General features: G+C 38.0%; 3 long non-coding RNA genes across 4 annotated transcripts; 1 reads left to right on the plus strand and 2 right to left on the minus strand.

Moving 5' to 3' along the window:
* The first annotated feature begins 224 nt into the window (after positions 1-224).
* LOC120441351 lies at positions 225-17,153 on the plus strand. Its single transcript, XR_005614006.1, has 2 exons — positions 225-875; positions 17,074-17,153. It is a non-coding gene; the product is annotated as an uncharacterized LOC120441351 (long non-coding RNA).
* Positions 7,144-7,650, minus strand: LOC120441352. Its single transcript, XR_005614007.1, has 3 exons — positions 7,575-7,650; positions 7,290-7,406; positions 7,144-7,173 (listed from the first exon to the last, which is right to left on the minus strand). It is a non-coding gene; the product is annotated as an uncharacterized LOC120441352 (long non-coding RNA).
* Positions 16,966-18,598, minus strand: LOC120441350. Of its 2 annotated transcripts, none has more exons than XR_005614004.1 (3): positions 18,450-18,598; positions 17,703-17,731; positions 16,966-17,271 (listed from the first exon to the last, which is right to left on the minus strand). It is a non-coding gene; the product is annotated as an uncharacterized LOC120441350 (long non-coding RNA). The 2 variants fall into 2 exon arrangements; XR_005614005.1 differs by lacking the exon at positions 18,450-18,598 and adding an exon at positions 17,900-18,100 and having other exon boundaries at positions 17,134-17,271.
* Positions 18,599-25,071: the final 6,473 nt, after the last annotated feature.

Consider the following 25,071-nt stretch of genomic DNA (forward strand, 5'->3'; position numbering starts at 1 on the left):
CTGTTCGACACATTCAGCATTGGTCTTTGTAGACACACTGTCTTCTGCAGAGCTCTGAGGAAAATCACACTCAGCTTGTTCACATGTTGGCACACTGTGAAACTCATGGAACTTCTTCCAGCGTTGTTTTGCAGCTTGTGACTTTTTCTGCTTCCTTGGCATTTTACACAAGTGTTTCTCTTAGTCTTTAGAAAATATGTTTATAAAATAAGAGTGGCACACACCAGGAGATGTTGTCTTTGTCTTTATATTTCAGTTTTTATTTCTCAGAAACAGTCTTTGTTTGACAGTTTGTCAGTCGAGAGAATAATATGCACTCTCTTTATTGGCTTGGCACAACTTGGCCCAGAATGAAAAACAGGTAGAGAGAAAATTTAGAAGAGAGAATAGACAGAGCAGGAGAGACATGGCTGGGAAATCACAATCAAACCGTGAATTAGAGTTTTCTTTATTTGTTCAGTTTGTTCTCAGGTAGAGGCAATATGCACTCTTTATTGCTTTAATGGCTTGGCATTTTTCAGCAGCAAGCCAAGAGTGAAAAACAGGTAGAGAGAAAATTTAGAAGAGAGAACAGACAGAGCAGGAAAGACACGGCTGGGAAATCCCAATTAACCGTGAATTAGAGTTTTCTTTGTTTGTTCAGTTTGTTCATAGGTTGAGGCAAAATATGCACTCTTTATTGCTTTATTGGCTTGTGCATTTTTCAGCAGCAAGCCAAAGAGTGAAAAACAGGTAGAGAGAAAATTTAGCAGAGAGAACAGACAGAGCAGGAGAGACACGGCTTTGAAATCAAACCGCAATAAGATTCTTGGTTTGGCAAAATTTCTCACAAACCACAGGGTGAAATACAGATGGAAAGAAGGCAGAGACAACAGGTGGAGTAAGACAGAGGATAGAGGGGTTGGGGGGTTGGGATGTGAGAGAGAAGACTGGAGATCTGGTCCGTGTTCTTCTTCTGCACACTGTGAACAAAAAACAAGAAAAAAATAATAATTTTATTAAAATAATATCACATGATAATTGTATGAACTAATTGTGACTACTGAAAAAGGACAAAACAAATATTCAAGCTAAACTGTTGTCGGCTGCCATGTGCAAATGTTGCATAATTGGGCACTTTTTAAAAGAATAAATATTTAATTAAATTCAGCAATAATATTTTTAAATACAAATATGATTGAGTGAATCATTAACTAATCACATGTAGTGCGACTACAAAAATGTACGAAAAAAAAAATATTTTAGCCCAATTGTTAAGCTGCACTTGTGTGTATTTGTCATAAAATTGTGTTTAAAAGGTCTAGCAAAAACTTTGAACCCATCACTTTACAGTTCATATTATTTTTTTTATTTTGGTCTACTTCTCTTACAGTATGTGCGCACCTACCAGGCAAAGCACAGCTGTCAGTAAAGTTCCTGAAAGTGTAAGAGGAGAAATAATATGTTAGTTGTCTGTACAGTGTTATCAGACTAACAGAAATACAAAGCCCACATGACATGACACACTGAAATTATAATTAGCAGGTTATAGAATAATACAGCACACTAAAAGACACAGCAGCCATTTTATAATTCAAAGTAATTACCTGAAGTATTGCCACTTATGTAAGGCTACTGTTAGACTGTTACTAGCCTTAGCATTGCTGCTAGTGCTAGCATTCCGGCTAGCATTAGCACTTCAGTTAGTGTTAGCACTGCAGCTAGCGTTAGCAATGTTGCTAATGTGCTAGCAATGTTGCTAACGCTAGCATTCTTACTGTTAAAACTGAGCCACAATGGCACAATTAGCAGGTTATAGAATAATACAGCACACTAAAAGACACAGCAGCCATTTTATAATTCAAACTAATTACCTGAAGTATTGCCACTTATGTAAGGCTACTGTTAGACTGTTACTAGCCTTAGCATTGCTATTAGCGCTAGCATTCCGGCTAGCATTACCACTTCAGCTAGTGTTAGCACTGCAGCTAGCATTAGCAATGTTGCTAACACGTTAGCAATGTTGCTAACGCTAGCATTCTTACTGTTACAACTGAGCCACAATGGCAATAATAAAGCTCATTTGTTACTTTTGTCTCACTGACTGGCAAGAAATATCACAGGGATATCACAGGAATATTCTTTTTGACAGTTAACAACTGCTAAGGCTAGCACTATAGTTAGCGTTAGCATTTGCATTGATGCTAGCGTTAGCACTGCTGCTAACAGCAAAACGTCATAAACCTATATAAATGATAGCGAAGGTTATTTTTTTTTTTTCCTTCTTTATTCTTATTCTTTGAACTCTTTTGAACTCTGTTGGACTTGATATGCGAGTTTAAATGTCAAACATGTATTTTTACCATCATAAAAATAAAACAGTGCAGTACTGAGTGTACTATACTTACCACAGCAGAGAGCAAAGCGGAATGACGACTGTTGGTCCAGTGATGGGTTGAAAACAGATGAGGTGTTCAGGTGGTGCTTGGAAATTTGACCATCAGTTTGAACAGCATTAATGAGCATATACATGTCTGTGTGTTGGTCTGTGTGTGTGAGAGAGAGGGAAAAAATACACTAGACTCATCAGTGTACAAATTGGTACTTTTTGCCCGAGTATAAGCGAATGAGTGACATACAGAGAAAGAGGGCAACTGGCATTAAACGAGCAAATAAAAAGTATGTCATCTTGAACTGTTTTATGGGTTTTATTTTAAGACTACTTTGAGTGTATTCGTGGGGAGATAAACTATACAGACTAAAAACAGAGACATTAAATGAGATTAGATTATTTAAAATGTGGAAAATCCACTACAGACAGGTAGAGGCTGTAAGCTTTAATTATCCAGTCAGAAAAGATTATTTTAAAGTCATCAACTGACTCCAGATCTGAAAAACCTGTGTGCAGATGACAAGTCCACCAATACACAATCAGCTTGAATTTAGCAGGGCAATCAGAATGCTCTATTCAGTTGGCCTACACTAATTACTGACTTGTGAATTATTAACGGAGCCAAGATGCAGACTGCTTAAGTAGAGAGTGAGCTTTATTAACACGAAGGCAAAACAAACAGGAACGCGGTTTACAAAAACCAACACCTAAGAGTAACCTAAACTGGAAAAGGCTATGCAAAACAAACCTGAAACCTTGAAACATGAAACAGAGACAGAGACGTGAAAACATAGGGAAGCCACACAGGACGATTTGAGGGTGATACGCAGATGAACCAGCCACAAACAGAGGCAAACACAAGGCTTAAATACACAGAGGGATAACGAGGGAATGAGACACAGAAGGAGGGCACAGCTGGGAGTAATCAGACATGATGGGACAGGGGAAATGTAAACTGAACACACTGAGATTAGACACGGACCTTCAAAGTAAAACAGGAAACACACCGACAGAACACAACCCACACAAACTTAACACAGACTGGGGGACACAGAACATAGGAACATGAAATGTGAAAAAGGAGCACAAAAACCCATAATAATAATAAACTTAAACATAAACACGCAGTCACAGACTCCGGACAATGACAATATTATTCTGTGACCCCTTTCAAATCTGCTTAATGGCATCTGTTGGAAAAACTGCTTCTAAATCCAAGATTGTAATTCCTGTCAAGCCAACTTTTAAACCATAGAGATCCAGAGGAATTTTCTACACAACACAACAGTTCTTTATGTTCCCGCTGTCAAAAATGCGGTCACAGGAGTAATTTAAAAGGTGGGGTCTTTTCTGCTGTTGAGACAAACTCCTGACTGAAAACAATGCATTTCTATAGGTCAGTTAGGAGGTTATCTATCTACTTGGATCTACACAGTTCTAAAAGTTTACATCTCTAAGCTTTGAAAGACAAAGTGTTGGACAGAGAATAACACTGGCTACGTTTTGAGGGTAAAATGATGGCTGTAGAGCAAATACTGTGGACACAGCAGCAGTTGAAAGAAAAGTGTTTAAGATGAATCTTGGCACAGTGAGACAGAGCTCCTTAAGCAGGCAGGTGTGAGCCTGGTTGCTATAGTGACTGCACCCAATGGCTCAGTACACACGCTCACAGACATGCACCTCACTTTTGCTGCTTAAAATGAACAGAAAAGTCAGGCCGAAACAAATCGCTTCCAAATGAAAAGTACAGGTCCTATTGATGAAATTCTTTTCACCGTGAGCGGCAGCAATGTCCAGTCTACCTAATTCTCAGTTTTCATGCCTGTGGAGTTTATTATATGGACGTGGTGACAGTGTAAAAACACCATGCTCTTCTGATTTTCAAACGAACCTTCTGAGCCATTTTAACATTAGAGTCTATGGAGGAGTTGGAGGGAGGAGGCTGTGCTTTGGTGACATTTATGAAAGAACCATAACACCTAGTACAATAGTAAACACATTGGATGAAAGAGGACAGCGATGGCTACGTTTTGAGGGTAAAATCATACCTGTAGAGCAAACGCTGTGGACACAGCAGCAGTTTTAAAAATATTTTAAGATTAATTATTTTGCTCCTCTCACTCTAGCAGTTGAGCTGTCTCACTCTAGCCCCAACATTCCGTCCCATACACACCCATTATAAACTCTGAAACGGGTGAAAAAACATCATGAAACTTAAACGGGAACTGAAGAAAAAGTATAATAGATATTGAACAGATAAATACAAGTTGAATAGTTGAATGTCTTGTCTTCGTTTTAAAGTTTGAATGGTGGTTCTATGTCAACGTATGTTGAAGTAGATACAGTTTAAAAATGAGTAAGTTGAATGAGGATTTGAAGGGTCTCCCCATTGAAATACATGGGAAAATTTTGTTGAAAAAAGTTGAATAATTTTAAAAATATAAATGTTAAAAATGAGAAAAATACAAGCAGTCATGTCCAAAAGAAGAGGAATCTAACGGTGTTTGAATGGTTTTTCTAAGTTGAACGGTTATGAAGGAGTAGGAGTACAAAAACGCACGAATAGAATAGATAATAATAAAATAGAATAATAAAGATTAGAAGAACAATACTGTGAATGCTTTTACAAGCATTCACACTAATAAAGATTAGAAGAACAATACTGTGAATGCTTTTACAAGCATTCACACTAACTAGAAAGTGCATTTTCTGAAGAAACTGCAGTGTGAATGCTTGAATCTGAATGTATGCACTGAAATGAATTAAATACTGAATATTAAGCTAAAAATGCTGAATTAGCTGGAAAATACAGAATTTGTAACCTGAAAACAAAAGTGCAGAACTTTTGAAAGCTGATTTTCACACAGAAGAAGTTGGAAAATAGCTGAACATGTTTAAAATATAAATTAGAAAAAGATGAGTAATGACAAAAGAAAATTTAGTCAGAAAACCTCTGAATGAAAAACAAAAGTTCATATTCTTCTAATCACTTAAAGAGTGGAATTATGTATTATAAATCTCTAATTCATAAAAAATAATAAAAATAATTGTAAAAACAAATTTGTTGAATTGAACTGAAAAGATGAACAAACATTCTGGAGAAAATACAAGCTTTAATATCCAGGATAATGTTTTTCAGGCATATACACATGTGTATATCATGTTTAATGGTATTACATACATCAATTTGTTTTGTATGTCATAGAAAATAACATAAAAATCTTAAGTCATATTGTACAGCTTCTTTCTGAAAAGAACTTAAATTAATTCAACAAATGTTTTTTTTTTTCGAAATACAATAAAAATCATTTTAAAAGAGACGTTTGCAATGTTTTAAGGTGTTAATAATCTGATCCTGTCATGTGTCTGTTCAACTTTAGTTTTTGGCACAGACTCGATTCTTAAAGAACAAATTACCAAATAATAAACAAATAAAATTGAAATTAAAGTAGCTTTTTTGTTAAACACTTCACAGGAGAATAAATAAAAATAACAAAATTAAATAAGCAAATAAAAATAATAAGCAACATATGAAATACATGAAAATTCAACTTTTAAAACCACAATCCTGAACCTTTAAATTGTGTTGGTTTCTTAGAACATGGCTGAACAGCTGTTTCTATCGGTCTGATCTGTCTACACATCTTTTATTACTCATTCTTTTTTTTATGTTTTATTGTAAACAGTGTCCACACAGTGGTAAAAGAGAACTGTATAGAGATTTTTGAGTGAACTCAAACGAAAGCCTAAGGTGGTGACACAGTTTAACACATACAAATAATCAAATAAACACATTAGTCCTTTTTGTGGATAAATAAGTATCATTAGTTTACAGCATTGTTCAGCCATGCCACTAAATGCTTTTTACACAGTGTTTTAACCTGGGCTCAGTGACAAAGTCACAAATTTAGTTAGTCCCTGACTTTGAGTTGTGGTTATGACTAATTATTATACACAAGGCTTAATCTATCTGAACTCTAAGGACACAAATATGAAAAAACCTATACTTACCAGCTGATACCCCACACTACACACTAGGTGTGCCATGTGACCTGAAACTTTGGTACAAACTCATCATAATTATTCTGTTAACACTGTTTCTTTAACACTGTTTGTGTTGCTGTTCAGCAGTTTAAAATGTTTTAGACTGGATTACATGGAATGAATTTGAGTTCTCTTGGGGGGTTTTTGTGTGTGTTTTGTTCTTAGCAGATTCTTTCTTTACATACTGTTGAATTCCAGTTACCACATTTCTGGTCATATGACATCCTGAGTGCCCACTTAAAAAAATCCCCACAGTTAATTCAACATTAAAACAAAATAAAAATATGTTAAATAAATAAAGGTTTGCTCTGTGATGAAATGTTAAATAAGCATACATTGTACAGAGCACTAACAATGAAAACAATCCTTTAGCCTGTTGATCAGAGAGAGGCAGTCATTATGTCCATTTAAAACCTGTAATCAAAGAGCACAACATTTCTGTGAAACTATAAAGTCCCATATGATCCTCATCATGTCCAGTGACTTCAGAGTGGATCCTCCCTGTCATCCGGCCAGTGTTTGATGTGTGGCAAGCAGCACAGAAGCAGGATAGCTGAGGACTTTAAAAGAAGAGCAGAAAACAGGAACATATGTAGTTGTAAATGTAAATATCAGTGATACTTGTCTTGTCAAAGGAATAAAATAATGAACTTACACACTCATTTAGGGAGGATCTTGACACTGCACAAAGGAGGCACAGTCAGTCTGACAATGATGGTGATCTGCAGGATGTTTTCCTGCAGCAACATTCCTGCCGACTGGCCATATGATCCAGAGTAGTTGGTTTGCAATAAACAGAAAGGTGTATATGTTAGGTAGTGTGCACTTAGAGCTGGTCCTAAGAAACAAACACATCCTGTAATAAACTGAATACCTTTAGTAGTGCTGCTGCAAACGTAAAGCCCTTCTATCATGTGTGGTTTCAAAGAAGGTGTTTTGTAGGCTCAGTCACAGAAGCTGTGCAGTCTGTTCAGTCCTGAGTGTCTCAGCTCTGAAGGGATGGATCACAGAGGGAAACACCTAAGTACAGATATTAAAATACACTCAAAATAGCACTCATAAGGTCAAGTGAAAACACAATTTAAACACTTTACAAAGAATTAATACATGTTTCCATGAAAATAATGTCATTAACCCTTTTGTTGTGAGTAAATCTCACCGACTGCTAGTGGGACAAGCTAGAAGGAGGACTTATCACAGAATCTCTCCTGTGCTCCAGATGTGAAGTCTCACGCCTGATCGACACGGCGATGAAGATGGTGATGATGAAGCCTCTCTGATCTGTGGCATTACAGTTTCTGGCTGCTATGTGCTTCACACTGTTGGATTTTACATGTGAAGCTTGGAGAAGACACAGGAGGACTGTGTCTCTCTTAACAAAAAAAAAAAAGAAGAAAAGAAACCTAACAACCTCCCACCGTACCCCCCACATTCAACTCCCGCCTACTCACTCCACTCAACTCCCCAGCCTCACACCATCCAATGTCTATACAAATGTAGGGTATCAGCTGGTAACAAAAGCAAGTGAAACATATGTAGTACATATGTAACACTGCTGAAACATTTCTGGCCAGAAATGTGCAGTTATCAGCCAGTGCATTTATCATCCCAGACCCAGACCCACCCTGATAAATGCACTGGCTGAAACATGATAAAAGCTCATAAAAATGTATGTTTCATCGAAAGATTTGTCCAAAAATATAATCATATACTTTTGAAAAAGTTTAAAGATTATAATAAACTGAAATCAATAACATTTTGTAAATATTATTTCAAAATAGAGGCACAGATAAACTGGCTTAACTGTCATTATTGCTGTAATTAGGTTTTTCTTTTTTTTTTTTTTTTCTTATTTTTTTTTTTTTTTTTTAAAAGCAACCTTTAGTCATTGTTGTTTATTCAGAAACAATGAAGAAGCTGTTGAACATTTATGTGTTGTGTGGGCAATCCTCTGGTCCACCCTCCTCCCTCCCAGCCACAGTGAGACTGGGGCAGCCTGGCAGGATTTTGAAGCCTGGCTGAAGAGAGGATATGCCTGCACGGTTCGTTTTAAACTGCTATATTTGATTTTTCTGACATTCATAGATTACTGATTTTAGATTTTCTGTAATAAATATAATTGTCATATTTTACTGATATCATTACTTAATTCATGTAATTGTATTTTATGTAAAAAAATTCAAACATTATACTGCAATGCAGGGCATTTTTTCTTAAGTCAACTTTTAAATATCGCTCTACTTTCTTAAGTCATTCAAAAATATAGAAATTACTTACTGTATTCAAAGATATAGTTCATGAATCATCACAGGACAATACACAGTATACAGGGTCATGGTAACTATGGTAGGTCTTCATGACTCCAGAATGGAGACATCGCCTGGCTGAGAAATGAAAATTAGGTCAAGCAGTGTGTTCTCTCTGTAGGGGCAGTGATGACCTGTGCGTATCCCCTAGATTCAAACAGCTCCAGGATTGGTTTGTTTGCACTGGATAAAACATTCTCATTAAAATCACCACACACTATGATGGGATGACAGTCCATGATCTCTAATGAGTCTAATAGGCTTACCAGGTTTTTCAGGAATGGCCTCAGAGTGTAGTCTGGAGGTCTGTACACAACTGCAATCAGAGCACTGACTGGTGCTTCAACCTTTAAAGCCAGAAATTCAAGGTCAGTTACATTATGGATGTACTGTTTTTCATGCACTTGAAAGTCACTTTTCACATAAACAGCAACTCCACCACCACTTCTGTTTGCCATCTGGGGAAAGTTTGTGTAGGACAGGTGTCTGTTGCGTTTGAACAAATTGTAATTTTCCAAGTGGAGACTCTCTGCGACAAAAGAGCCCCGCAGGTGTGTTTCTGTTAGGCACAAAACATCTGCTAGACACAATTCATGGTGATTCTTGATGTCATTAATGTGAGCTGGCAGTCCTCTGTATTATGATGAACAATGGTGAAAACCTCTGACCTGCTCAGTGTTTGTATCACGTGTAGAAGAGGCATCATGTCATCAAGGTTGGCTTGTCTCATGTTCTCAAGCGCTGCAGTGATTTCTGGATTGGTGAATATTTTTTCTCCTCCATATCAAGAAGATACAGTCCACTGAGAGACGCCACTCTACTGACAGCTACGTAGGCCATGCCGGGCTCAAAAATGCTCTTAAGAGAGACAACAGCTGATGTGGTTGTCATTCCCTGTACCTTATGTATTGTACATGCAAAGGCCAGCTTCACTGGGAACTGTCTTCGTACCACTCCTTTCTGCTTTAGATTCTCTTCTGCTCTCTCAATGTACACCATGTCGTCTGCTGGTGTTCGGTTATTCTTTCCAGATGTCTCATTATCCATTTTAAGTCCAAGCTTGATGATGTGTTGGTCATTTTCAGAGTAAACTACTCTAAGTAGTTTTCCAAAAGCTCCATTAACCAAACCATTTTGTATGTCAATGTTTCTGGTGAGCATGACACGAGCTCCTTCTGCAACTTTCAGTGTATCTGGTAACTCGTTTTACCTCCTTTCAATGGTCTGTCTTGTAGTGCCATTCTGCCAGTTCTAGGATCTTTTCTATAATCATCTGCATGGATGTCAATGATATGAGTATGGAGCAGAGCCAGTGTTGCAGAGTTGTGCGCATCCACTTCTTTATTAGTTGCAAAATGTGCAACGCATCAGTCGGACAAAGGGCTGGTTCAGTTATGGCCTGTGACAACAAATTTCTATCTGCTTCGCAAAGCACATCCAACTTTCCTTTCACACGGATTCTGTTCAGCATCTCAGCAAAGACAACATCATCTTTCTGACGATAATCTCAGTCAGAGTGATCATCTGAAAATGCTCCCGCCACAGGTCGATCTCGGACGGGTCGTGCACACAGAGAGGTTTTGACTGTCGCACTGGGGGTAGCTGATAGAAGTCTCCAACAGCAATGACTGACATGCCTCCAAAGGGTCTCCGAGTCCCTTTGATCTGTTTGAGTCTTGCATCTACATATGCAAAGAGATGTCTTGACACCATAGACACTTCGTCAATGACGATTATTTCAGCATTCAAAAGTTCTGATCTGACTTCATCCAGCTGATTGCCAAGTCCCTGAATGGGAGGTTTTAAGCTTCTAGGGAGCTTGAGAAGAGAATGCAGTGTTGTTCCAGAAATGTTAAATGCTGCAGTCCCAGTGAAAGCAGTTAACAGGACAGTGGGTTTTGATATGTCAACGTCGTCTGCATATCTGGGCACTTTGCTCAGTATCTTAGATGCTTCTGAGTAGATGCATTTGATAAGATGTGATTTTCCTGTTCCAGCACCACCATTAATATAAAAGAAAAACTGCTCTGGATTTAGAGAACAGACCCTTTTAATGCACCAGTCTCTAACTGCATAAAATATGCAGGCTTGCTTCTTATTCAGATTCTGAAACATCTGACGTAACAATGTGGGATCAATAGCAGGGGTTCCCTGATGGCTCTGACTTCTGTTGAAGCATCAGCCTGACGGCTGTAGTCGGGCACATCTTCCTGTTCATTTTCATTGTCTCGCTCTCTTTCTTGTTCAACAAGTGGCAACCTTACAAGATCTGATTCAGGTGCCAGATTACACCATTCGTCAATCACACCTCTGTTCTGCTCATATTCCTCAACAGCGCCTCGATCTCCTCACTGTTTTTCTCATATTTTTCTCTGTTTCTTTTGACAATGTGTTGCACGTACTCAAGACGGTCAGTACCTGGTAGGTGTACACAGCCAGCACCATAGAAAGCCTGATAGGTTGGCAACGATGGCGTTTTCAGTTCGTTGTCTGAACGATGAGGAAGGTACAGTTTAAGCAGTCTTCCATAATATTGCTCTGGATTTTTTTCTTGTGAGCATCGGTGAAATCTGATGATAGCAGGCTTATCGCTTTTTTGCGCCTTTGCACAAATCCCATCTCATTGAGAAGGGCAAAACATCTTTACCTTTTGTCTGTTGGCCATAGACAATCCTGCAAGTAGCAGCAAAGTCTGCCATGCACATCTCCTCATACTCTGGTGTTTCAGGTCTGGCTTTGTATTTGTCATTCAAAGATGTCATCCAAACATTGGAAGACTCAGGTGTTGTGTTGTCCAGAACTGACAGGGGACGACTCATTTTCACAGGATTATCATCAGTTGAATGAATATTACAGCACGTGAACATTGCTTCATGTGAAGACCACATGCACGAGCAACACACCCTGGGCACTGATCTCTCGCTTCTTTGAATATGCCTGCATGACGGCTCTCATTTCATCACACTCATTTACACTGTCTTTATGGGAGTTCTCAATGACAGTTTTCAGGTACTCAGAAAGCCCGCCCTCTTTTTTTGATATATATTTCATTAAATAATTTGCAGCTACCGAAAGCATCTAAAACAAAGCTTATGTCGATATTACTGTTCCAGGCTTCAAGCAGATGTGGATTATAGCTGTTTATCCAAGAGTCTTTTGGATCACGCTTTAGTATGATCGTACTCCTTGTGTTCATTTTATTCAGGTATCTCTCATATTCTGCATGTGTCAACTTGCATCTTGCCAAGAGCTGCTCTAAACTCATGGAAGCAGTTTCAGGCTCATTCAGCAGCTGGTTCAGTGGTCTGAGCTTGTTCTTTGCAGTTTCTACCTCCAGTTCATCATCCTCACTGGGTCTTGTGATCATCGTCTCATTGCAGGGTGGTTTGGGAAAACAAAACGGCACCCAGAGCTTAAACCCTAAAGCACGTCTTTGTGTGGTTCTTACTGTGTTTTTGCACTTCTGTTACTTTCTTGTACAGTTCAGGTTGTTTATGTGGATCAGGCAGCTGAGCTGTGATGTATTTGTTTATAAAATCAACAACAGTTTGATCATCATCATCCTCAAACACAGGAGCACCTTCTACCCACAGGAGGCAGTGTATGTGTGGGCTTCCTCTGTGCTGAAACTCCACTCTGTAAAAGTAGTCAATGACTTTGCCAAGTGGCTCTGCAGGAGATAAGAGTAAATCTCTGAATAATGCTTCAACTCTCTTGTCAAACATGCGCATTGTTGTGACAGGATTGCTTCTCAGGATGTCACACTTTGCTGACCAGTCAAGTCCTTCAAAACTCACTTGTTCACCTTGCTGCCTTGTTATTGCTTCAATCACTTCAGGCCAGCGCATTTCAGCAGCTGAGAATGTGCAAAAGAACGTGGGAGTTCCCAACTGTCTGATCATGGCAAAAGATCTCTTGTTGTTTTCTCCCAATAGGCTGGGGTTCCTCTCAGAGGCTGCATGAATCTCACTGCGTCTTTATTTCTCACCAGTTTCTCCACCTCATGTTTATCTTGTAACATGCCTGAGGTTATTTTTCTCCCATCTCTGGTCAAAGGCTTTGCCTTCCTTAACTGTATCGTCATGCTGGAAGTAGCCAAGTGTATTTCAGTCACAAACTGTGCAAAGAACAAATAGTTTGTGTCTTTGGCAAAACGGTCATCAATGCAGAAAAGTCTTGATTTGAAATACCCACTGGGGGATACTTTGATCAGCCTTCTTTCATCAAGTGTGTTTTGGCCTGTAGGAAACTGCACAGGGAAGGCCATGGCCTCCAGTTTAGGTGTTTGAAAAAACTTATTGGATTGTTTCTCTCTGCAGGAGCAACAGAGTAGATTCCTTCACTGAAACATAATATCTCCTCAGCCACATCAGGGGGCTGCAAACAGGACTCGAGTGCAAAACCACCATTAGTCAGTCCATCTGCTTGCTCTGAATCATCTCTCATCTGTTCACATGGTTGTTCACCATCACAGGGTAACATGTCGATATTCTGTTCATTTTTATTTTGTGCTTCACTCAGTGCATTTTTCTCACAGCTGTCAATTTCCATTAAATCAGCCTCATCGTAATCGTCCTCATTCATGTTTTCATCATCATCATCATCGCCCTCCTCATCTTCATCAGGAAGTGTTGGATCACACAGCTCAGCATCATCTCTGATGCTCACATCCTTATACTGTGGATGAATCTGCTTGAGTTTATGCAGTGCTTGCACAAGTTTAGACCAGCTTACAGTCTGAAACAGCTGATGACCTTTATAAGACAAGCGTCTCTTCAGTTTAACTCTCATGACTTGAGAATTAATTTTAATCGAGGCAATGCTTCAACAGTTTCCTGTACCTCTGATGGGACACAGACCACATTTCCTCTAATTGCTCTTTGTCTGCCTTTGGGAAGAGGAATAATCTTGGCAAATGGTATGCACTTGGCTATGAGATGTCTCTCCAGTATGTTGAGATCAGACAGTTCAGGTGGAATATCAGCAAGATCCAGTTTATTGGCAACAGCAAGTACTGGCATGGATCCATTTTTAAGATGACTGTGGCAGGTGTGACAAATCCACTCTCTCTTTCTCTCATCAGGCACATTGCACTGCTCATTTCTGCAGTTTTCATCACAAAGATGAACAAACCTTCCTGTCAAACATGTTGCAACCACATGTGGATTTTTCACATAATTTGACCTTGTGCAGGGTCGCACTTGGTTTGGAAATGAAGCCTTGAAACAGACAGTACATGGGTAAGATGGTCCAGCTTTGATTTGTGATTTGAACACAGATATGGCCTCGTTGATCACACTGTTGTCGCTCTCTTGGGTTTGTATGTTCACCCATCTGTATTTCCTTTTTATTTTCATGGCACATCTCATATTGTGCATAATCCTGAATGCAAGATTACTTTGATACCTGTCTCGCATTAGTTGTTTCATTAGTTGTCTGTGTCTTACTCTGAATGCGTTGTCACGTGCATAACGCTGAGTCACTCGAGATCTCTGTCTCTCTCTGAATTCTGGGCTCTCTTGATACCTTTTAGTGATATAGCTTTTTTGCTTTTGTCTAAATTCAGCATTGTCACAGTAGCGTCTTTTAATATATTGTTGTTGTTTCTTTCTAAATTCATTGTTCTCACAGTAGCGCCTTTTAATATATTGTTGTTGTTTCTTTCTAAATTCATTGTTCTCACAGTAGCGCCTTTTAATATATTGTTGTTGTTTCTTTCTGAATTCATCGTTCTCACAGTAGCGCCTTTTAATATATTGTTGTTGTTTCTTTCTGAATTCATCGTTCTCACAGTAGCGTCTTTTAATATATTGTTGTTGTTTCTTTCTAACTGTAGCATTCTCAGAAAAACGTCTTTTAACATATTGTTTTTGTTTGTTTCTGAATTCATCATTTTCACAGTAACATCTTGTAATATATTGCTGTTGTTTCTGTCTGAATTCATCATTCTCAAAATAACGTCTTTTAATATACTGTTGATGTTTCTGTCTGACTTCAGGATTGTTTTTATATGCCTCGCTTGTGCAAGATTTTTCTTTTCTTTGTAATCTTTATTTGAAGCATATTTTTGTCGTTCTTTCCTTTTTGGTTTTCTTTTCTCTGATTTCTGGGTTTCTCTGATGCCATTAATCTTCTTTTCATTTTGTGCCTTTGTTGTTTATTAACCTTTTTCAGTTTTTGTAAAACTATATCAGAAAGATCACAGGCAGCAACATTTGTTATTGCAGCATTTGATTGACATGAAAAAGCATCATTTGATGGAAAGAAATTTAATTCACTGCATAGTTCTTCAGTTGGTATATTAGGAGGTTCATTCTGATCTTCATATGATGTGAAATTAGTCATGTGGACTTCTTTTTGTTTCACCAGTGGCGTACAAATGGACATTTGACAAAAGATGTTCTCAGTCAGACCAGTGGTTGTGTTTCTCCCTGGAGTAGAGGAGTTTGCTTCATCAACAGTTGTATCAGAGTGAGTAGGTGCCACAGCAGTGGCAGCTGTTGATCTGCAGACTGTGTCTGTGATAGTATCACTCAGGTTGACTGTGCTCATACTGTAGAACTGCACAGGCTTCAGTTCATAGGTACAAGAGGGTGATATCTCCATCCCTTCATAAGAATCCTGGAGCCTCTTAATCATGTCACTGAGGAGTGTAAATTTCAGCATCACAGCTGTACCACGATTACGTGACTGTAGTGGTAGAGGAAGACCACTGGCTGTTCTGGAGTGTGGATCAAAGAAACCATATTTGCCTGATGTGGATCTGAACACTGCGATACACAATCCACTCATAATCAGTAAGGCATACTGCACATCTGACAACAGGCAGCTCAGTCCTGCTTCTAAGCTGAGAAAGGTATCTACTGCCTCCTCTGGAGGTTCTTCAAATGTCCCATACCGGGAAGGCTGTGTCATGTCGACATGATACATAGACCTGCGAGCATCAACTTTGTCTGGCAGCTCATCGGTTGCCAAATGAATACTCTTGGGGAATCTTTTCTTGGCCTCTTTGTACATCACATCACCTTTATCCAAGACCAGATTAAGGTCAGCTGTAGTTATGTTTTCATTCTCATGAAGGAAAGCAAGAAATGTGAGTGAGTTACATGTGCACTGACTGTTTCTGGAGTCTCCATATTTGGGATGAGCCTGACTGTGAGATGCACAGACATGTGTTACAGAGGGCTGGTTTTCAAGGTTCACTCTTTCTGCATGAGATGGCCCTGCCACATCACTGTGATGGCCTCTTTTCACAATATCAGCATAACCCACCTGCGGGGCACTTGACACCTCAGGTTGGTCTCTATGGTTTACCTGATGTTCATTAAATGCATGCTGCAATCCAGTCTTTACAGCATCTGCATAGGATACCTGTTTTACATGTGCAGGAACATGTCGACCTGCCTGTTTGACACCATCAGCATTGGTCTTTGCAGACACACGGTCTTCTGCAGAGCTCTGAGGAGAATCACACTCAGTTTGTTCACATGTTGGTACTTTGTGAAACTCATGGAACTTCTTCCAGCGTTGTTTTGCAGCTTGTGACTTTTTCTGCTGTTTTTTTTGGCATTTTTACACACCTTTAAGTGTTTCTGTTAGTCTTTAGAAAATGTATTCAAAAAACAAGAGTGGCACACAGCAGGAGATGTTTTCTTTGTCTTTATATTTCAGTTTTTATTTCTCAGAAACAATGTCTTTGTTTGTTTGACAGTTTGTCAGTCGAGAGAATATTATGTACTCTCTTTATTGGCTTGGCACAACTTAGCAGCAAGCCCAGAATGAAAAACAGGTAGAGAGAAAATTTAGAAGAGAGAATAGACAGAGCAGGAGAGACACGGCTGGGAAATGACAATCAAACCGTGAATTAGAGTTTTCTTTATTTGTTCAGTTTGTTCTCAGGTAGAGGCAATATGCACTCTTTATTGCTTTAATGGCTTGGCATTTTTCAGCAGCAAGCCAAGAGTGAAAAACAGGTAGAGAGAAAATTTAGCAGAGAGAACAGGCAGAGCAGGAGAGACACGGCTTGGAAATCAAACCGCAGAGTTTTCTTTGTTCAGTTTGTTCAAAGGTTGAGGCAAAATATGCACTCTTTATTGCTTTATTGGCTTGTGCATTTCTCAGCAGCAAGCCAAAGAGTGAAAAACAGGTAGAGAGAAAATTTAGCAGAGAGAACAGAGAGAGCAGGAAAGACACGGTTTTGAAATCAAACCGTAGAGTTTTCTTTGTTTGTTCAGTTTGTTCAAAGGTTGAGGCAAAATATGCACTCTTTATTGCTTTATTGGCTTGTGCATTTCTCAGCAGCAAGCCAAAGAGTGAAAAACAGGTAGAGAGAAAATTTAGCAGAGAGAACAGACAGAGCAGGAGAGACACGGTTTTGAAATCAAACCGCAATAAGATTCTTGGTTTGGCAAAATTTCTCACAAACCACAGGGTGAAATACAGATGGAAAGAAGGCAGAGACAACAGGTGGAGCAGGACAGAGGATAGAGGGGATGGGGGGTTGGGATGTGACAGAGAAGACTGGAGATCTGGTCCTTGTTCTTCTGCACACTGTGAACAAAAAAGAAGAAAAAAATAATAATTTTATTAAAATTATATCACATGGTAATTGTATGAACTAATTGTGACTACTGAAAAAGGACAAAACAAATATTGAAGCTAAACTGTTGTTGGCTGCCATGTGCAAAAAGTTGCATAATTGGGCACTTTTTAAAAGAATATTTATTTAAATTCAGCAATAATATTTTTAATACAAATATGATTGAGTGAATCATTAACTAATCACATGTAGTGTGACTACAAAAATGTACGAAAAAAATATTTTAGCCCAATTGTTAAGCTGCACTTATGTGTATTTATTATAAAATTGTGTTTAAAAGGTCTAGTTTGAATGAAAGATTGAACCCATCACTTTACAGCTTATAAAAGTCAGATTATTTTTTTATTTTGGTATACTTCTCTTACAGTATGTGCACACCTACCAGGCAAAGCACAGATGTCAGTCAAGTTCCTGAAAGTGTAAGACGAGAAATAATGTTAGTTGTCTGTACAGTATTATTAGACTAACAGAAATACAAAGCCCACATGACATGATACACTGAACTTATAGTCAGCAGGTTATGGAATAATATAGCACACCAACAGACACAGCAACCATTTTATAATTCAAACTAATTACCTGAAGTATTTCCACTTATGTAAGGCTACTGTTCGACTGTTACTAGCCTTAGCATTGCTGCTAGCGCTAGCATTCCGGCTAGCATTAGCACTTCAGTTAGTGTTAGCACTGCAGCTAGCGTTAGCATTGCAGCTAGCATTAGCAATGCTGCTAGCGCTAGCACTCTTACTGTTAAAACTGAGCCACAATGGCAATAATAAAGCTCATTTGTTACTTTTGTCTCACTGACCGCCAAGAAATATCACAGGAATATCACAGGAATATTCTTTTGTCAGTTAACAACTGCTAGTGCTAGTGTTAGCACTATAGCTAGCGTTAGCATTGTTGCTAGCATTAGCATCGTTGCTAGCATTAGCATTGAAGCTAGCGTTAGCACTGCTGCTAACAGCAAAACGTCATAAACAAATATAAATGATAGCGAAGGTTATTCTTTTTCTTTCTTTTTTATTCTTTGAACTCTGTTGGACTTGATATGTGAGTTTAAATGTCAAACATGTATTTTTATCATCATAAAAATAAAACAGTGCAGTACTGAGTGTACTGTACTTACCACAGCAGAGAGCAAAGCGGAATGATGACAGTTGGTCCAGTGATGGGTTAAAAATAAATGAGGCGTTCAGGTGGTGCTTGGAAATTTGAACATCAGTTTGAACAGCAATAATGAGCATATACATGTCTGTGTTAGTCTCTGTGTGTAAGAGACATAGAGAGATAGAGGGAAAAATCCACTAGACTAGTGTACAAATTGGTACTTTTGTATAAGCGAATGAGTGACATACAGAAAAATATGGCAACTGGCATTACATGAGCAAATAAAAAGTATTTCATTTTGAACTGTTTTGTGGGTTTTATTTTAAGACTACTTAAGTTTGTTAGTGGGGAGATAAACTATACAGACTATAAACACAGACAATAAAGGAGATTAGATTAGTTAAACGTTAGTTAAAATGTGGGAAAATCAACTACAGACAGGTAGATGCTGTAAGCTTTAATTATCCAGTCAGAAAGGATGATTTTAAAGTCATCAACTGACTCCAACTGCCCAGATCTGAAAAACCTATGTGCCAATCACAATGCTCTACTTAGTTGGCATATACTAACTACTGACCCCTGTCAAAACTGTCTTATTGTACCTATTGAAAAAGTTAATCTTACTACAACTGCTTAGATGCAGCAGACATTTTAGGTTTAACCTTGGCAGAGTGAGAGAGAGCTCGTTAAGCAGGCAGGTGTGAGCCTGGTTGCTATAGTGACTGCACCCAATGGCACGCACACAGACATGCACCTCACTTTTGCTGCTTAAAATGAACAGAAAAGTCAGTCTGAAACAAATCGCTCCCAAATGAAAAGTACACGTCGTATTGACGAAATTCTTTCACCGTGAGCGCCAGCAATGTCTAGTCTACTGAATTCTCAGTTTTCATGCCTGTGGAGTTTATTATATGGACGTGGTGACAATGGAAAGACACCATGCTCTTCTGATTTTCAAACGAACCTTCTGAGCCATTTTAACATTAGAGTCTATGGAAGAGTTGGAGGACGAGGCTGTGCATTGGTGACATTTATGAAAGAACCATAACACCTAGTACAATAGTAAACACATTGGATGAAAGAGGACAGCGATGGCTACGTTTTGAGGGTAAAATGATGGCTGTAGAGCAAACGCTGCGGACACAGCAGCAGTTTTAAAAAAAAATTTTAAGATTAATTTTTTGCTCCTCTCACTCTAGCAGTTGAGCTGTCTCACTCTAGCCCCAACATTCCGTCCCATACACACCCATTATAAACTCTGAAACGGCTGAAAAAACATCATGAAACTTAAACTGGAACTGAAGAAAAGTATAACAGATATTGAAAAGATAAATACAAGTTGAATAGTTGAATGTCTTGTCTTCGTTTTAAAGTTTGAATGGTGGCTCTATGTCAACCTATGTTGAAGTAGATACAGTTTGAAAATGAGTAAGTTGAATGAGGATTTGAAGGGTCTCCCATTGAAATACATGGGAAATTTTTGTTGAAAAAGTTGAATAAAATTAAAAATATAAATGTTAAAAATGAGAAAAATAGAAGCAGTCATGTCCAAAAGAAGAGGAATCTAACGGTGTTTGAATGGTTTTTCTAAGTTGAACGGTTTTGAAGGAGATAGACTACAAAAAACGACGGAATATATATAAAAATATAATAATAATAATAACTAGAAAGTGCATTTTCTGAAGAAACTGCAGTGTGAATGCTTGAATCTGAATGTATGCACTGAAATGAATTAATTGCTGAATTTTAAGTTAAAAATAAAAATGTTGAATGAGCTGAAAATACAGAAATTTTAACCTGAAAACAAAAGTGCAGAACTGCTAAAAGCTGATGTTCACACAGAAGAAGTTGGAAAATAGCTGAAAAGTTTTTAAATTAAAATTTGGAAAACCTAAGAAATGAGAAAAGAAAATTTAGAGTCAGAAAACATCTGAATGAATATTAAAAGTTCATATTCTTTGAATCACTGAATGACTAAAGTGTGATCCCTCCACTTGGATCCACACAGTTTTAAAGGTTTACATCTCTGAGCTTTGAAAGACATGCTGTTGGAAAGAGAAGAACGATGGCTTCGTTTTGAGGGTAAAATGATGGCTGTAGACCAAACACTGTGGACACAGCAGCAGTTGAAAGAGAAGTGTTTAAGATGAATCTTGGCACAGTGAGAGACAGAGCTCGTTAGGCAGGCAGGTGTGAGCCTGGTTGCTATAGTAACTGCACCCAATGGCTCCATACACACGCACACAGACAGACATGCACCTCACTTTTGCTGCTTAAAATGAACAGAAAAGTCAGGTCGAAACAAAGTGCTCCCAAATGAAAAGTACAGGTCCTATTGACAAAATTCTTTCACCGTGAGCGGCAGCAATGTCCAGTCTACCTAATTCTCAGTTTTCATGCCTGTGGAGTTTATTATATGGACGTGGTGACAGTGTAAAGACACCATGCTCTTCTGATTTTCAAACGAACCTTCTGAGCCATTTTAACATTAGAGTCTATGGAGGAGTTGGAGGGAGGAGGCTGTGCTTTGGTGACATTTATGAAAGAACCATAACACCTAGTACAATAGTAAACACATTGGATGAAAGAGGACAGCGATGGCTACGTTTTGAGGGTAAAATCATACCTGTAGAGCAAACGCTGTGGACACAGCAGCAGTTTTAAAAATATTTTAAGATTAATTTTTTTGCTCCTCTCACTCTAGCAGTTGAGCTGTCTCACTCTAGCCCCAACATTCCGTCCCATACACACCCATTATAAACTCTGAAACGGCTGAAAAAAATCATCATGAAACTTAAACTGGAACTGAAGAAAAAGTATAACAGATATTGAAAAGATAAATACAAGTTGAATAGTTGAATGTCTTGTCTTCGTTTTAAAGTTTGAATGGTGGCTCTATGTCAACGTATGTTGAAGTAGATACAGTTTAAAAAATGAGTAAGTTGAATGAGGATTTGAAGGGTCTTCCCATTGAAATACATGGGAAATTTTTGTTGAAAAAGTTGAATAATTTTAAAAATATAAATGTTATAAATGAGAAAAATAGAAGCAGTCATGTCCAAAAGAAGAGGAATCTAATGGTGTTTGAATGGTTTTTCTAAGTTGAACGGTTTTGAAGGAGATAGATACCATGTCTGAATATATACGGAATATAATAATATAATAACTAGAAAGTGCATTTTCTGAAGAAACTGCAGTGTGAATGCTTGAATCTGAATGTATGCACTGAAATGAATTAATTGCTGAATTATAAGTTAAAAATGTTGAATGAGCTGGAAAATACAGAGTTTTTAACCTGAAAACAAAAGTGCAGAACTCCTGAAAGCTGATGTTCACACAGAAGAAGTTGGAAAATAGCTGAAAAGTTTTAAATTAAAATTTGGAAAACCTAAGAAATGAGAACAGAAAATTTAGAGTCAGAAAACATCTGAATGAATATTAAAAGTTCATATTCTTTGAATCACTGAATGACTAAAATGTGATCCCTCCACTTGGATGCACACAGTTTAAAACATTTGTATCTATGAGCTTTGAAAGACATGCTGTTGGAAAGAGAACAACGATGGCTTCGTTTTGAGGGTAAAATGATGGCTGTAGAGCAAACACTGTGGACACAGCAGCAGTTGAAAGAGAAGTGTTTAAGATGAATCTTGGCACAGTGAGAGACAGAGCTCGTTAGGCAGGCAGGTGTGAGCCTGGTTGCTATAGTGACTGCACCCAGTGGCTCCATACACACGCACAGACATGCACCTCACTTTTGCTGCTTAAAATGAACAGAAAAGTCAGACCCAAACAAATCCTTCCCAAATGAAAAGTACAGGTCCTATTGACAAAATTCTTTCACCGTGAGTGGCAGCAATGTCCAGTCTACCTAATTCTCAGTTTTCATGCCTGTGGAGTTTATTATATGGACGTGGTGACAGTGTAAAAACACCATGCTCTTCTGATTTTCAAACGAACCTTCTGAGCCATTTTAACATTAGAGTCTATGGAGGAGTTGGAGGGAGGAGGCTGTGCTTTGGTGACATTTATGAAAGAACCATAACACCTAGTACAATAGTAAACACATTGGATGAAAGAGGACAGCGATGGCTACGTTTTGAGGGTAAAATCATACCTGTAGAGCAAACGCTGTGGACACAGCAGCAGTTTTAAAAAATATTTTAAGATTAATTTTTTGCTCCTCTCACTCTAGCAGTTGAGCTGTCTCACTCTAGCCCCAACATTCCGTCCCATACACACCCATTATAAACTCTGAAATGGCTGAAAAAACATCATGAAACTTAAACTGGAACTGAAGAAAAGTATAACAGATATTGAAAAGATAAATACAAGTTGAATGGTTGAATGTCTTGTCTTCGTTTTAAAGTTTGAATGGTGGTTCTATGTCAACGTATGTGGAAGTAGATACAGTTTGAAGAGGAGTAAGTTGAATGAGAATTTGAAGGGTCTCCCCATTGAAATACATGGGAAATTTTGTTGAAAAAGTTGAATAATTTTAAAAATATAAATGTTATAAATGAGAAAAATAGAAGCAGTCATGTCCAAAAGAAGAGGAATCTAACGGTGTTTGAATGGTTTTTCTAAGTTGAACGGTTTTGAAGGAGTTAGATGCCAAAAACGAATATGGAATATGGAATAATAGATAATAAGAACAATAAAGATTCACACTAGAAAATGCATTTTCTGAAGAAACTGCAGTGTGAATGCTTGAATCTGAATGTATGCACTGAAATGAATTAATTGCTGAATTTTAAGTTAAAATGTTGAATGAGATGAAAAATACAGAAATTTGTACCTGAAAACAAAAAGCTGAACTGCTAAAAGCTGACAACCACAGAGAAGAAGTTGGAAAAGAGCTGAAAATGTTTTAAATGTAAATTAGAAAAACATAAGAAATGACAAAAGACTATTTAGAGTCAGAAAACATCTGAATGAATATTAAAAGTTCATATTCTTTGAATCACTGAATGACTAAAATGTGATCCCTCCACTTGGATCCACACAGTTTAAAAACTTTACATATCTGAGCTTTGAAAGACACGCTGTTGGAAAGAGAAGAACGATGGCTTCGTTTTGAGGGTAAAATGATGGCTGTAGAGCAAACACTGTGGACACAGCAGCTGTTGAAAGAGAAGTGTTCAAGATGAATCTTGGCAGAGTGAGAGAGAGCTCGTTAGGCAGGCAGGTGTGAGCCTGGTTGCTATAGTGACTGAGCCAGGGGCTCCATACACACACACACAGACATGCACCTCACTTTTGCTGCTTAAAATGAACAGAAAAGTCAGGCCGAAACAAATCCTTCCCAAATGAAAAGTACATGTCGTATTGACAAAATTCTTTCACCGTGAGCGGCAGCAATGTCTAGTCTACCTAATTCTCAGTTTTCATGCCTGTGGAGTTTATTATATGGATGTGGTGACAGTGTAAAGACAGCCTGCTCTTCTGATTTTCAAAGGAACTTTCTGAGCCACTTTAACATTGGAGTCTATGGAGGAGTTGGAGGGAGGAGGCTGTGCTTTGGTGACATTTATGAAAGAACCATAACACCTAGTACAATAGTAAACACATTGGATGAAAGAGGACAGCGATGGCTACGTTTTGAGGGTAAAATCATACCTGTAGATCAAACGCTGTGGACACAGCAGCAGTTTTAAAAAGATTTTAAGATTAATTTTTTCGCTCCTCTCACTCTAGCAGTTCAGCTTTCTCACTCTAGCCCCAACATTCCGTCCCATACACACCCATTATAAACTCTGAAACGGCTGAAAAAACATCATGAAACTTAAACTGGAACTGAAGAAAAGTATAACAGATATTGAAAAGATAAATACAAGTTGAATAGTTGAATGTCTTGTCTTCGTTTTAAAGTTTGAATGGTGGCTCTATGTCAACGTATGTTGAAGTAGATACAGTTTAAAGAGGAGTGAGTTGAATGAGGATTTGAAGGGTCTCCCCATTGAAATACATGGGAAATTTTTGTTGAAAAAGTTGAATAAAATTAAAAATATAAATGTTATAAATGAGAAAAATAGAAGCAGTCATGTCCTAAAGAAGTGGAATCTAACGGTGTTTGAATGGTTTTTCTAAGTTGAACGGTTTTGAAGGAGATAGACTACAAAAAAACGTAACGGAATATATAATAAAATATAATAATAATAATAACTAGAAAGTGCATTTTCTGAAGAAACTGCAGTGTGAATGCTTGAATCTGAATGTATGCACTGAAATGAATTAATTGCTGAATTTTAAGTTAAAAATGTTGAATGAGATGAAAATACAGAAATTTGTACCTGAAAACAAAAGCTGAACTGCTAAAAGCTGACAACCACAGAGAAGAAGTTGGAAAATAGCTGAAAATGTTTTAAATGTAAATTAGAAAAACATAAGAAATGAGAAAAGAAAATTTAGAGTCAGAAAACATCTGAATGAATATTAAAAGTTCATATTCTTTGAATCACTGAATGACTAAAATGTGATCCCTCCACTTGGATCCACACAGTTTAAAAACTTTACATCTCTGAGCTTTGAAAGACATGCTGTTGGAAAGAGAAGAACGATGGCTTCGTTTTGAGGGTAAAATGATGGCTGTAGAGCAAACACTGTGGACACAGCAGCTGTTGAAAGAGAAGTGTTCAAGA

This window comes from Oreochromis aureus, linkage group 7 (genome assembly GCF_013358895.1).
Source record: "Oreochromis aureus strain Israel breed Guangdong linkage group 7, ZZ_aureus, whole genome shotgun sequence".
Classification (NCBI taxonomy): Eukaryota; Metazoa; Chordata; class Actinopteri; order Cichliformes; family Cichlidae; genus Oreochromis; species Oreochromis aureus.